This window comes from Anomaloglossus baeobatrachus, chromosome 2 (genome assembly GCF_048569485.1).
Source record: "Anomaloglossus baeobatrachus isolate aAnoBae1 chromosome 2, aAnoBae1.hap1, whole genome shotgun sequence".
Lineage (NCBI taxonomy): Eukaryota > Metazoa > Chordata > Amphibia > Anura > Aromobatidae > Anomaloglossus > Anomaloglossus baeobatrachus.
This window is the reverse complement of record NC_134354.1, coordinates 734,961,417-734,975,628: the sequence shown is the minus strand read 5'-3', so window position 1 is coordinate 734,975,628 and position 14,212 is coordinate 734,961,417.

The following is a 14,212-nucleotide window of genomic DNA, read 5'->3' as shown; positions in this document are numbered from 1 at the left end:
TAACAAACGCACCCAGAGTGGGAAGCCTCCATCATGACACACTGCTGCTTAAAGTCCTTGAAGAACCCTTCCACATCTCCAGAAGCCTCATCAAATGGCTTGAAGTCCGCCCGGGTGATCCGCACAGGCTCCTGGATCGCTGGGTTTACACTCCAACTCACATTACTTCCTCTATCGGACTCCATTTCTTCTTGTCTCCTCTGTGCTCTGTGAGCAGCCTGCTCCTTATATTCCTGAGACACACCGGGGCCAAGAGCTGCCATCTCTTCTTTGAACCACACCACCCACTGGCTTTTTGGGGCAGGAATCCTCATCCTCAGTGTTTGTCCGTCAGACAAAAACTGGGAGGAGGTGGACTGGCTCTCACCCACAAGTAGATCAATTAAGGCTTCTTTACTGAGTCGCTGGTAGCTCAGGCCCAGATCTTTGGCTCTCTTCTTTAGACTGGAAGCAGTCCAGTTTCTATACTCATTCTGTTGGTGGATCTCCATTAGGCTGCACTCTGTTGATCTCACCGCTGCCACCAGTTGTCCCAGGGTCCTTCTCCCATATCACACAATCAACAGAGCGAGAGATGGTGGTACAATCCAAAGAGCATTTATTCCAAGCAAAGCAAATGGTCCATAACATAAATCCGCAAAACAGAGGGTAAAATTAATCCAGTAACACAAATATAGTCCGGTAACCGATAAATGTCCAGGTCTGAGAAGTCTTAGCTTCTCCCAGAGGATCAATCCTTCTCCCTTCAAGTTCCCAATAGACTGCCTGAATCTTCCAGGTAAGCAAAGGGTTTACAGTTGGTTGGACTCTAGGCCCACCTCCTTCTACACCCAAGGACGGAAGCACCTCAAGAGGCTTTACCCTTGCACTATAGGTGGTGATTACTTACAAACAATAGAAATGTACACAGAAGGAACACCGAATGGACAGTGAACCACGCCCAAACATTAACCCACACAAAATGGTACACAATCCACAATATTCCACCATCACAGATGCCTTAGTTTAAAACAGCAGACCTATCTTCAGGCACTGTTGAGCCTCCTTCAATCCCCAGTATTCACAACATGACCTGCTCCTGCGAAGACTGTAGAGGAAAAAAATATTTTGGACAGTCAGTGTCAGTGTCTCTACCATCATGGCTTGCATAGACAGTGACCCAGCTAGGCATTTTAGTCATGTCCTCCATCTCCTCTTGCCCCATATCATCAAATTATAAAGGCTGACTGTCCATCTCATCAATATATACAGTATCAACAGGAAGAAGTACTTTTTGTGAAGTATCTTCCTTAGCTCCTAGTATGCTTTGCGTTAAGGGACTAGGTGGCTCAATGGAGAGGTATCATTGAAGTAATAGAGAGTTCACTATGAAAACATTTAGGTGTTTTGGTGGCGGAGAGGTAGAGTGCACATTAGATACTGACTCAAACTGACAATGTTGTTGTCAGAGGTAACATCATCATAACCCTACTGTGACTGAGATGAGTGATGTGACATATATTCCATTACACCTGTAGGGTAGGTCCAGGCATTGGCCAAGGCCTAGGGTTGTAGTCGTGTACCCGCCTAACGCACAACTTAAACAAGTGTTGGCGTGTGTGGTAGATCCGGTGTGGTGTGTTTACCTGAGGGCTGCATGGTCAGTTTACAGACTGTCGGTCTCTGTCCAGAAGAAACACAGACATACTCAATGCAGCTGGAAAACACTTTAACTTTACTGTAATACCGACATTCTTCTCCGGTGGAGATGTACACATTCTTGACAGGCATAGTAACACAATGTAACATGTCTCTTTCCATACCAGCTATACACAGAGTCCCACTGGCTCTTGGGAGTATACAGCTTCTTCACTCTGGTTCTAAGGCAAGTGGCCTCTACTGGGGATAAGCTACACTAGGTTTGCATCTGAGACCCCAGAACTAGAAATAACGGTGGCTCTTATCGTTTTCCGCACTACTTCAATCTCCCTGCTGATCATGGAGGCGCTGCTGATATATCACCCTGAAGCCACTGTATAACAACCTGCTGTAGGTCACCGGCTTCTATCTTCCTTTTGCCCAAACTTCTGTCTGTTTTTCTTCCACCACACCACTCTGTACATTCTACTACTTGCTCGTTTTCATCTCTCTAACACTTACTAACTAAAACCAGTAAATCCTACCTCCTATATCCCTCTAAACTGTGGGCGGGCATTCTTCTTTAACCCTTGCAGTCTTGCCACTATGCAGTCTTGCCACTTCTATCTGAACTCCCTCCTAGCATTAGAGAATTCAGTGCCATCTAGTAGCAACTGGCGGACTGTGACATAACCCACTGGAACACTTACATATAACACACTAAAAGCATAAAATAGGCACAGTACAATCAACCAACAAATTAAACTTTCACAATATAACATCGGCTTCTTTGGGTGGGTACTATCCGTAGGACACCCTCCTACACACCCTCCTCCCAACTAAATTCCTTGCTAGAGACAGAAGCGAAGGCATTTGTGACCCACATTTCCTACTACCTCTGTCAAGATAGATGGTGCCAGCAGTCTTCATGGTGTTGCTGTTGCTGGCAGCTCCTACATATTTAGCTCTGTTATGTTTTTTTTCTGTTACACTGCAATATCCAATGTCATTGCCCTCCTATTGTTTATTTGGACATAATTATAAATTTTACCAAAAATATTAACAATGCTTATCCAACCGTACATAAATATGGAATCAATCTGAAATGCTAAGTAGAGAACATGTGACAGCCAGAAAGGCTAATGCAACAAAACATGCCCATAGTTTTGGTGTGGCATTTCTAAAATGTCTCATATTGTCAAACTTAAATAGTTGCGCCAAAACAGACTAGAACAGTGATATGTTCTGATTTAGTGTAAATTTCTTTTTAGTTTTTTTTTTAAGCAAATTACATCCTGCTGGACATATAGGACAATGTAACAACAAGCCGAGTAGGTACAATGCATCGCAATGCAGAAATAGAAAACAGTACAGTTATGGGTGTAAAGCAGGTATACAAAAATTAAAACGTGTATACTGTACATTTTTAGAATTTTTCTATTGGATTTTAAGCTAAACTATAGGCCCCTCACAGACAAAAAAACATAACTAAGAATACTACATTGATAAGAAGGTACATGCATGGAAAGACAGCTGTGGCAACAGTGCGCAGAATTTTGTAGTATTTTACAGTTGCCATAATGGACTAGTAGAAAAGGTATTTCAAAAGTGAAATATGTATATATATATATTTTTTATTATTTTATTTATCTTATTTTACATAATATTTGAAACCCCTCCCCGGCAAAAATCTGTAACCACAAATCCTATGTTGGTAAGTACTAGGACAGAAAAGCCAAAAGCCCAAAATAATGCTATTAGACTAGTAAAACAAGTATGCAAAAAAGTCAAATGTGTCTTCTCTTTTAAAGATTAAAAAATCTGCAAAACAACACCCTGGGCCTCTCCCAAAAAGGACATGGCAAGAAAAGCTACAGTATGTAGATAGACATTCAAAAAGCCATGGTAATATTGGATTATTACAACAAACATTTTTTCAAATTTTGTAAAACACGCTGGAAGTATATTGATCCACATTGCTATCCGTAACTGAATCGTGACGTCACGCAACACTGCTTATTTGAAGAATACAAGTGGGATTCTGAAGTTGAACTATTCTATGAACGAGTGCTGCCGGCCGGTGAGACTCTTTGGCCCTCGGACTAAGCGAATTTAAACAGGTCCCCCATTATAAGCAATGAACCAATGTGAATCATTCATGCACTTCATGCACTTTGGGGATTCCACGCACCACATGAACATTGCCCTAGGAGCAACCTTGCCTTAAATTCGGCATTTTTCTTTTTACAATTTATATTAATATTTAAAATGTGTTATATCTGGTGTATTGGTTTGAGTTACTGGATATATACGGTTCATTATTCTTTCGTGAGTTTGCGTAAATTATTTATTTTATGTGTGAAGCCCCCTCACCTGCAGCGGTCGCCTCCGGGACTTTAGGGATTTCTCTCCACCCCCAGGGACGCCACAGGGTCTTCACGTGCTGGGAATCGTCCGGCAACAGGTATGTCAGGTTCACTTGTATAGGAGTCGTGACGCCACTCTCGGTTTTGCGGTCAGGATGAGGGGTGACCGCCACTGCAGTTTAACGAGCGTCTGGGGCTGATGGTGTCTGCAGTCTGGTGTTATGGCCTCCCGAGAGTGAGGCTGGCCCCAGGGGTATATGTGTGTGGAACAACAGGTCACAGAAGAACTCACACACAGTCCAGAATGTCTTTCACGGTTTTTACTCACTTTTAGTTGTTTCTGTGAGGTAACCCGGGCGATACTGAAACAGACTAGAGGGAACCAGGTATCCTTCAGGCTGATATAGAGGTCACTGCAAGCTCGCCTTCCTAGAACTTCTTGTTTCGGATAACCCCCGACTTGAAGTATATGGGATTCATCCAGGGGAGTGGCAACTGCCTTTTCTCCCCTTTCTGGCCCGTTTACTGGCAGCATGGACCAAGTAGAGATGGCTCCTTGCCCTATCTCACTTATGGGCCCCTCGTTGCTGCGGATGCTGCGGACTCTGTGTTGGTTGGTGAGACACCTGGAGTGCCCTCACTGGCAGGTTTTAGCAGACCACTAAATGGATTTCTGGCTCTAGGGACCTGTCCCCCATGCGTGCCTAGTCTACCAGAAGTCCCCGTACTGAACCACCTCGCTTCTTCCTGAGGTGTCTGTTAGGCTGACTGTGTGACAACCGAACTCCCCCGCAAACAGCCACTACACTTGCAGGGTCTGACTAGCGTGTCTGCGTGCCAGCTCTCCGCTTCAGACTGACATGTGTCCACCTCCACCACTTTCCTCTGACTCACTGCCACTGCAACTCCTTGTTTCCAGCTTTCCCACCGCACCACTAGCTGAGATGTGGAGGCCATGCCCCCTCCTGGGTCTGCCCAGGGGTCCCCTCTAAGGTGTGTGTGTGACCTGGTTACAATGTGTCTGTGTGTATACACCCTATTCAGCCTTTGGGATTACCTGTTTGCACTCACCCAGCGTGGGTGCAGTACTCAGTGGTGCCTGACCAGATCAGGGGTGCCACATATGCATTGTCAATTATCTGTGTTTGCAATCGGTGGATTTTGCTGCTTGCGCGATGTACTGTTAGCAGCGCCACTTTGGATTCTGTAATTTTAGAATCTTATAAATATCTTCAGATTAGAACATTTCTTTGTGGGTACAGCTTCTCCTCACTTTCTCTTTCATTACAAGGTCATACTTTCCTAACTAGACAAAACAATCACTGATCTCGGGGAGACCAGCCAGAGAAAACACTGCCGGCAGCCAACGAGGGCGCTTAATACAGTGAAATCCTAGGTGCATTGCCCCCTGGGAAATATGCAAATCATAAAAGTCCGTGGAGCCTCTGTTAGGAGTCTCAACACAGAAACTAGCCAGATATCCCTCCAGGAAGGACCTAGCCAAGGAGTGGCTCTTTTAGGAGACCACCATAACCACCATATTAAGTGGCCCTTTTAGTCAATATCCAACATTTTTGAACTTTTTCGATTTTTTGATACTTTCCTAACTGACACTATAAAAAGATGAATATCTAGTCAAACATAACCAACTACCTAATAAGTTAAATGGGAATGTCATCTTCCACATTCACTCAGTTAATGTTAGAGATGAGTGAATCTTTTGAAATTAAATTTTTCTTGCTTTGACAATTTTTTCCCCAAAGTTTGATTTTGAGCACATCAATGTGCACTAAAAAGCTATGTGTAAGGACCCCTTCAGACGTCAGTGATTCCGGGACGTATGACACCGTTTTCATACGTACCGGAGATGTGGACATACGCAGACCCATTAAAATCAACAGGTCTGTGTACAGATCAGTGTTTTCACAAAAACGTCTGTCCATATAGAGACATGAATCCGTGTGTTTCGCACAGAGAAAAGTTTGTGTTTTTCTGGCAGCTCTGATGTCACACGGACCATACAGTGATGTTACCTGTGTGACACATACAGGAGAAAACACGTGTCTTTGAAATTTTCTATACTCACCTGTCTCCAGTGATGCTGTTTTCAGCACTGCTGTCTCCTGCTTCAGGGCCCGCTCATTATACTCATTGCATATTCACTGCACCACGGACTCGGAAGCAACTGCAGTACAGGAGACATCAGCACCATGGACAGCAGCGCCGGGGACAGATGAGTAAAAAGTTCCTGATCTCCAAGTGCTATCACAAATAACACATAGCAAACACAAATGTGCCAAAATCTCGGTACAAGGAGGGCCATACACACCATCAACACGTCTGTGAAAAATGTGCGTGTTTTCCACAGACGTGTGAAAGAGGCCTAACACTCTGATGTCCCCTAGAACTGCATCCACCTGGTCTTAAGCTCTTTTCTGCAAATACAGCTTTAGCAACGTCATAATGACCTAAAAATATATGACTATGAGTAAATGGTTGGTAACCTTTTTTTACTGCTATGCTGTCATATGCTATCAGTAATGTTTATTCAGTGATTTATGGCTTTCCTTCCCTATGGGGTGCTTCACACACAGCGAGATCGCTACTGAGATCGCTGCTGAGTCACGGTTTTTGTGACCTCATTAGCGATCTCGCTGTGTGTGACACTGAGCAGCGATCTGGCCCCTGCTGTGAGATCGCTGCTCGTTACACACAGCCCTGGTTCGTTTTTTTATTGTTGCTCTCCCGCTGATAAGCACACATCGCTGTGTGTGACAGCGAGAGAGCAACAATCCTGAATATCCAGGGAGCAGGAGCCGGCGTCTGACAGCCTGCGGTAAGCTGTAACCAAGGTAAACATCGGGTAACCAAGGTGGTTACCCGATATTTACCTTCGCTACCAGCCTCCGCAGCTCTCACGCTGCCAGTCCCGGCTCCTGCTCCCTGCACACACAGCTAAGCGGTGTGCGCTGGTAACTAATGTAAACATCGGGTAACCATACCCGATGTTTACCTTAGTTACCAGTCTCCGCAGCTTCCAGACGGCGGCTCCGTGCAAGCGCAGCGTCGCTTGCACGTCGCTGCTGGCTGGGGGCTGGTCACTGGTCGCTGGTGAGATCTGCCTGTTTGACAGCTCACCAGCGACCATGTAGCGATGCAGCAGCGATCCTGACCAGGTCAGATCGCTGGTCGGATCGCTACTGCATCGCTAAAATGTGAAGGCACCCTAACTCTGCTTTGCTGTGACCTACTCCGAGTATCCAGATTTACAACTCCGCAATTTGTATAGTTGCAGTTACAATCCAACTAGATTCTTTTCTGCTTTTCTTAATGTATTAGACCAGAAATGTCTCGATGGCACATAACCTCAAATTACATACATGCCTTAGGCCCGTTTCACACGTCAGTGAAAAACACAGACGTTTTTCACTGGCGTGTAAAACACGCACATGTCCCTGCGTGTGCCGTGAATCACGGCACACGTGGGTTGTCTAAGTGCAATCCGGGCTCCGTTCTCCGTGGCCCGTGATTGCACTTAGAAATCAACTCACCTGTGCGCGCTCCCACTGTCCGGCAGCTGATCGCGCTACTCATCTCATTAGCTGCGTGGAGGTGACCGGAGCGGCGGTGTCTTCTGCTGCTCCTGTCACCTCCATGCAGCAGAGCTGGAAGCGACGCTGGAGTCCGTGGATTACGCCGACATGGAGGGTTTGTCGGGGTTAATAAATTGGTAATGAGGGAATTTGTTTGTGTTTTTTATTTCTAATAAAGGATTTTTTCGTGTGTGTGTGTTTTTTTACTGTCACTTACAGATTAATCATGGAGGGTGTCTCATAGACGCCTGATATGATTAATCTAGGACTTAATGGCAGCTATGGGCTGCCAATAACTCCTTATTACCCCGATTTGCCAACGCACCAGGGTAAATCGGGAAGAGCCGGGTACAGCCCCAGAACTGTCGCATATAATGTATGCGGCAATTCTGGGCGGCTGCTGACTGATATTGTTAGGGTGGGGGGCTCCCCATAACGTGGAGCTCCCCATCCTGAGAATACCAGCCTTCAGCCGTATGGCTTTATCTGGCTGGTATTAAAATGGGGGGGACCGCACGCCGATTTTTTAAATTATCTATTTATTTATTTCACTGCACAGTATAGACACGCCCACCGGCTGCTGTGATTGGGTGCAGTGAGACAGCTGTCACTCAGCGTGGTGGGCGTGTGTGACTGCAACCAATCACAGGCGCCAGTGGGCGGGGAAAGCAGGGAATACGAGATTGTTTAATGAGCGTCCGGCTTTTTCAAATTAGAAAAAGCCGCCGGAACAGTGTGAATGCCGTGCAGCGCCGGTGATCGGGGAACGGTGAGTATGAGAGAGGGGGGGGCACTTCAGTCACTCGGGGGATTAGCGGTCACCGGTGAATCCTTCACAGGTGACCGCTAATCAGTACACGGCACAAAGACAGAGCCGCGGCATGAGAATGAAGTCGGGTGAAGTTCACCCGAGTTCATTCTCATCCCGCTACTCTGTCTTCCGACATGTAGTAACGACATTTTGCATCACACACGTACATTTCACACGGACAACACACACATGTCAGTTATTTCACTCACGCACACACGGACATTCCACACGCACATACGGCTAGCATACGGGATACACACGCAGGCCACACATACCATAAAAACGGACCTAAAAAACGGAAAACGGACCCGAAAAACGGCCCGTTTTACACGGACATGGTTTTCACGGATGTGTGGCGGAGGCCTTAGTGTGTTTATTCTCCTTTTATATTATAATAGGTCTATGAATACTGGCGTTATGGTATATAGACATTATATAAGACTGTAATAATTTAAAATGTACAATATAATAAATAGGACACTATCAAATTCTATTTGTATTAATTTTGAAAGCTCAGTGACAGGAAGACAGAACTGGAAGAATTTAAAAAATGAATAAAAAAAAACTCATGTTTCAAAAAGGCTCCAAAAAGGCTCGCCTTAAGGGGTTAAGAATCCACATATTCTGTTTTGCTTTCTCTACTTTTTGCATGTTTTATTGCATTTTGGCCACGAGATGTCACTGTAACTCTATAATACTTAGGAACTTAAAATCAAACAAGCTTGAGGACAGAAGACCACATGCTCCATATAGCGTCCTCACATCGTTCCCTTTTTATTTTTATGCTAGCAAAATATCCACAGCTTCACTCTCGGAAAATATGTTAAATTGTTGATTACGCTTGCTAAGATTACATTTTCAGTTTCCACATGAAGTTGACACCTTTAGCGCCTACATTTTTTTTTTAAATTCTTCTTTTTGGTTAGTTTGGCGTTAACAGTTGTTTAATTTTATAAATTTGTCGCAACACTAAGGAGTACTTTGCACGCTGCGACATCGCTACTGTGATATCATCGGGGTCAAATCGAAAGTGATGCACATCCAGCGCCGGTAAAGACATCGCAACGTGTAAAGCCTAGATGCGCCGATAAACGATTGCAAAAGCGTCGAAAATCAGTGATCTGTGTAGTGTCGGTCATTTTCATCATTTCGCACCAATAGGAGATACGATGCTGTTCCTCGTTCCTGCGGCAGCATCGCTGTGTGTGTGAAGCCGCATGAGCGAGGAACATCTCCTTACCTGCCTCCACCGGCTATGCGGAAGAAAGGAGGTGGGCGGGATGTTTACGTCCAGCTCATCTCCGCCCCTCCGCTTCTATTGGCCGCCTGCCGTGTTCGCTACAGCAGCTATCACAAGATATCGCATGTGCAACAGGGGTGGGTGCTATCGCGCTCGGCATCGCTGATGCTAGCAATGTCACAACGTGCAAAGTACCCCTAAGGAGAACAACAACTAGTTTTTGAGCAAATTTTTATAAAATATTAAAATTTACTCTCCATTTCCTTTCAAGCCAGGACTCGTGTTGTTCACTTGTCTCAGCACATAGCAGGGAGCATAGCATACGGCCGCAGCACATAGCAGGGAGCTCATTGGCACACCTCTGACCCCGGAAGTGCAAGCGCTGGTACTTCCGGGGTCAATCAGCGTCCTGTGCCCGCAGTTTGTTTTTGCGTCTTAAAGGCGCAGATACAAATAAATGGCGGTGCGCCACAACCCCCCCCCTTTGAAAACACAGCTGATTTATTAGACTGTCTTTTTGGAGGGGGAGAGAATGTGGAGAAAAAAAAAATGCTGACAGGTACCTAGTGCCAAGTATGGCCCTGGTGGTGGGGGCCCCCTTAGAAGCTCTTTTGGTGGGGGCCCCAGGGCAGCCACCTGCCCCACGTATAATCCGGCCCTGCCCGGGATAGTAACTGTCTCTCTGTCTCTCTCCCAGTCTCTGTCTGTCTGTCGCTGTCTGTCTGTCTCACAGTCTGTCTCTTTCCTTGTCTGTCTGTTTCTCTCTCTGTCTGTATTTTCATCAGTCTGTCTCTCTCTCTGTCTCTTTGCCCGGCTGTGTTTTTGCCCGGATGTCTTTTTGCCCGGCTGTCTCTTTGTCCGGCTGTCTCTTTGTCCGGCTGTCTTTTTGCCCTGCTGTCTCTTTCCAAGGCTGTCTCTTTCCCGGGCTGTCTCTTTCCAGGGCTGTCTCTTTCCAGAGCTGTCTCTGTGCCCGGCTGTCTCTTTTTAGGGCTGTCTCTTTGTCCGTCTATCTCTTTGCCCATCTGTCTCTTTGCCGGGCTGTCTTTCCAGGGCTGTCTCTCTCCAGGGCTGTCTCTCTCCAGGGCTGTCTCTTTCCTGCTCTGTCTCTTTCCAGGGCTGTCTCTTTCCAGGTCTGTCTCTTTCCAGGTCTGTCTCTGTATGTCTTTTTCTGTCTCTCTTTATCCGTCTCACCACCGACATCTTTTTACCTCACACATAAACTTGTTATACTAATAGTTTATTTTGTTCCTATAGCAACCACTCACAGTTGCTATTTATAGCCTCCAGCTCCCACTTCCATTCAGTTTAATGGCTGCAGGATTTTTGCAGAGTAACTGGAAAGTGCGGGGTTACATTTTCCCACCCAAACATAGTCTATGACATTCCCTGAGTCACATGGGGTGTCTGTGCAAAATTTCGTGATTGTAAATGCGCGGTGCGGAGTCCATTAGCGGACATACACACACACATACACACATACATACTCTGAGCTTTATATATTAGATATATATATATATATATAAAAGCAGAAAATGTGTCCTGAAGGATCTAAAATCTATGTTATGAAAACTGCCTCACAGTCAGACTGTTCTAGTTATCCATAGCAATCAATCAGAACTCAGCTTTCACTTTACATCAGCAGCGTCAATGCTGAATACTGCACTTGCTATAGGCAACCAGTATGATCATACTGTGAGGCATTTCTTATAAATGAGGCCACAGTTATTTCTGCACTTGTTGTTGACAGCCATTGCTATAATTACAGACTTTAAGGCTACTTATCAGGTTGCCCCGCCCTAGCAACTATATGGTTGCTGCCCCTTTAAAAGTGATTCTTTGGGCGCCATGGTTTTAATTCTTTAAGACTCTTTGGACAAAAACTGTGTCAGCAGCTCCAATGCTGAAAGCTTCACTTTAGTTGCTATAGGCAACCAAAATGATCTTACGGTGAAACAATCTTCAAAAATGAGGCCCCTATTACTTGTACAGTGGCTATAGGCAACCAAAACGATCTTACTGTGAGACAATCTTCCTAAATGAGCCCCCATTTACTTCTGCAGTGACTATAGGCAACCAGAACAATCTTACTGTGAGACAGTTCTTGCGCACTGGTTGTTGACAGCCGTTGCTATAGTTACAGATTTTAGAGCAAGTCATCAGCCTGCACCACCTTAGCGACTGTAGGGTTGCTGCCTCTTTAAGAGTGACTCTTTAGGCGCCATCGCTTTCATTCTTATATGTGGTTAAAACCTGCTTGTGTGCATGGGTACCTAACCAAATGTTACCCTATGTGCGGTTGAAACCTGCTGTGTATGGGAAGCCAGGGACCTGGCTATATAGGAAGTTGAATAATCATAGCTAAACGGCGGGATTGGGTTCTCAGACAGAAAAAAAACTGCATAAGAATCAAAAAGATTAGGTTAGGTACTTATGCACACAAACAGGTTTTAACCACATATAGAGGTAACATTTGGTTAGGGACTCCATAAATAAGAGATTACCGTGAAGTTGGTTATGGGGCAATAATAAATTGATCAATACTTTAGCTAAAGATCTCTTTTTTTCAAATAATCCTCAGCAGTTATGCAATGTCACATTTATTTTTTTTTTCAATTTTTCATATGGCTAGTTGTATTTTTAATTCTTTATGTATCCTAAAGCAGTTATGCTTGTTCATATTTCTCTGAATTTGGTGGGCAGCTTTCACTTCATATACCTTTTGGGCAAGAACTGTGATTTTGCATTCAAAACACAGACAGCCATTTTCTCCTCTATTTCTATATGAAATATATTTGGAGCTAAAATCTTGTGAAGGGGGAGATTTTGAGTGTTAATGTTCACAATATTTTTAGTCTGGTTTTAAAGACGTGCCGTGCAAAATATCACTCAAATTGGGTGAAAACTTAGGTTTTGTATTCAATAGGCTACCGCACACAAATTTTCTGATTTATATAGACTGACTAAAAATAAGACCTACCTTGAAAATAAGCCATAGAGGATTTTTCAGCCTTTTTGGATTATGTTTTTAAAATATAACCCCTACTCCAAAAATAAACCCTAGCTGCAAATCATCATATTAATAGTATCGTGAAATAGGGATTGGGCACCCCTGTCAGGATATGAAACAAAAGAAATTCAGCTCCCCCGTAGTTAGTTCTCAGTGAAGCTTGCAGCCGGCACCCGGAGCCGCCCTTGTCTGGGTCAGATATCAGAAGAAAGGAAAAAGCCTCCATTGTCCAAAAAAGGCAAAAGATGAATATTTAAAACTTCATTTTATTCAATCATAAATTACAAAATATATACTGTATATACATGCGGCATGGTATGACCACAGAATCAAAAAGGTAATTATCCTACATGTTTAGGTAATAAAAATGCCTTATTCATTGATATTGTATGGTTCATTTTCTTAAATGTTAGAAAATGTAAAACTTTTTAGCCAAAGCAACATTTTAGTGGAAAAAAATGCTTATCCTTTGATTTCACTGCCCAATGTCATCCACTTCCATGAATCACTTGAGGGTTAAAATTACTCACTACACCCCAAGATGAATTCCTCAATAGGTGTAGTTTCCAGAATGGAAACTCTTCAAACGCGATATATCTATTCCAGACAATTTTTCTTTCCAAAGTTAAAATAGTGCTCCTTCTCTTCCGAGCCCTGGAGTGCACCCAAACAGTAGTTTTTGACCTCATATGTTATCGGTGTTCTCAGTAGAGATTAGACACCACATTTTATGATCCATTTTCTCCTATTACCCATGTGAAAATGAAGAATTTTGGGTTAAAACAACATTTTTGTGCTAAGAATTTAATTTTTCATTTTCCCAGCTCAACGTTATAAAATTCTGTGATGCACCCGTGGATTCAAGGTGCTCGCTAATAATCTAAATAAATTTCTAGAGAGATGTAGTTTCCAAAATGGGCTCTTCAAAGGCAGCATGTCATCCGCTATCTATTCCCACCAATTTTGCACTCTATAAGTGAAATGATGCTCCTTCTCTTCCTTGCTGTGCGCCTAAACAGTAGTTTACCGCAACATATGGGTTATGAGCATACTCAGGAGAAATTACACACAATTGTATGATCCATTTTCTCCTGTTACCCTTGTGAAAATGAAAAAAATGGGGTTTAAAGCAAAATTAAAAATAGTAAATAGTAATTTATTTTTTTTTATTTGCACTATAAAATTATGTGAGACACCTGTGAGTTCAAGGTGCTCATTACATCATTGGATAAATTCAGTGGAAACCAGTACCGAAAGTTGGGTGTGGGGAGAAGTGAATATTCATTTTTTTAATAGTGGGCACACTGATTGCCCCAGCCTCTGGCTTACTGCAGTGACTGGGGTGATCACGTGTCCACTATTAAATAATTCTGGTCATGGGAAGCAGTGAATATTCAATTTGGATTAACCGGAAACGGACATCAGCGCGGAACAGGAGACACATAGCAGTGACATCATGTGCTGAGATCGGTGTGACAACACAGACTTTTTCAATGTGTGTCGTGGGTTAAATTTCTTACATTAGCCAGACGTATTGTTCTTCTGTGTGTTAACTCATGCTTGATAAACTATTGTTTC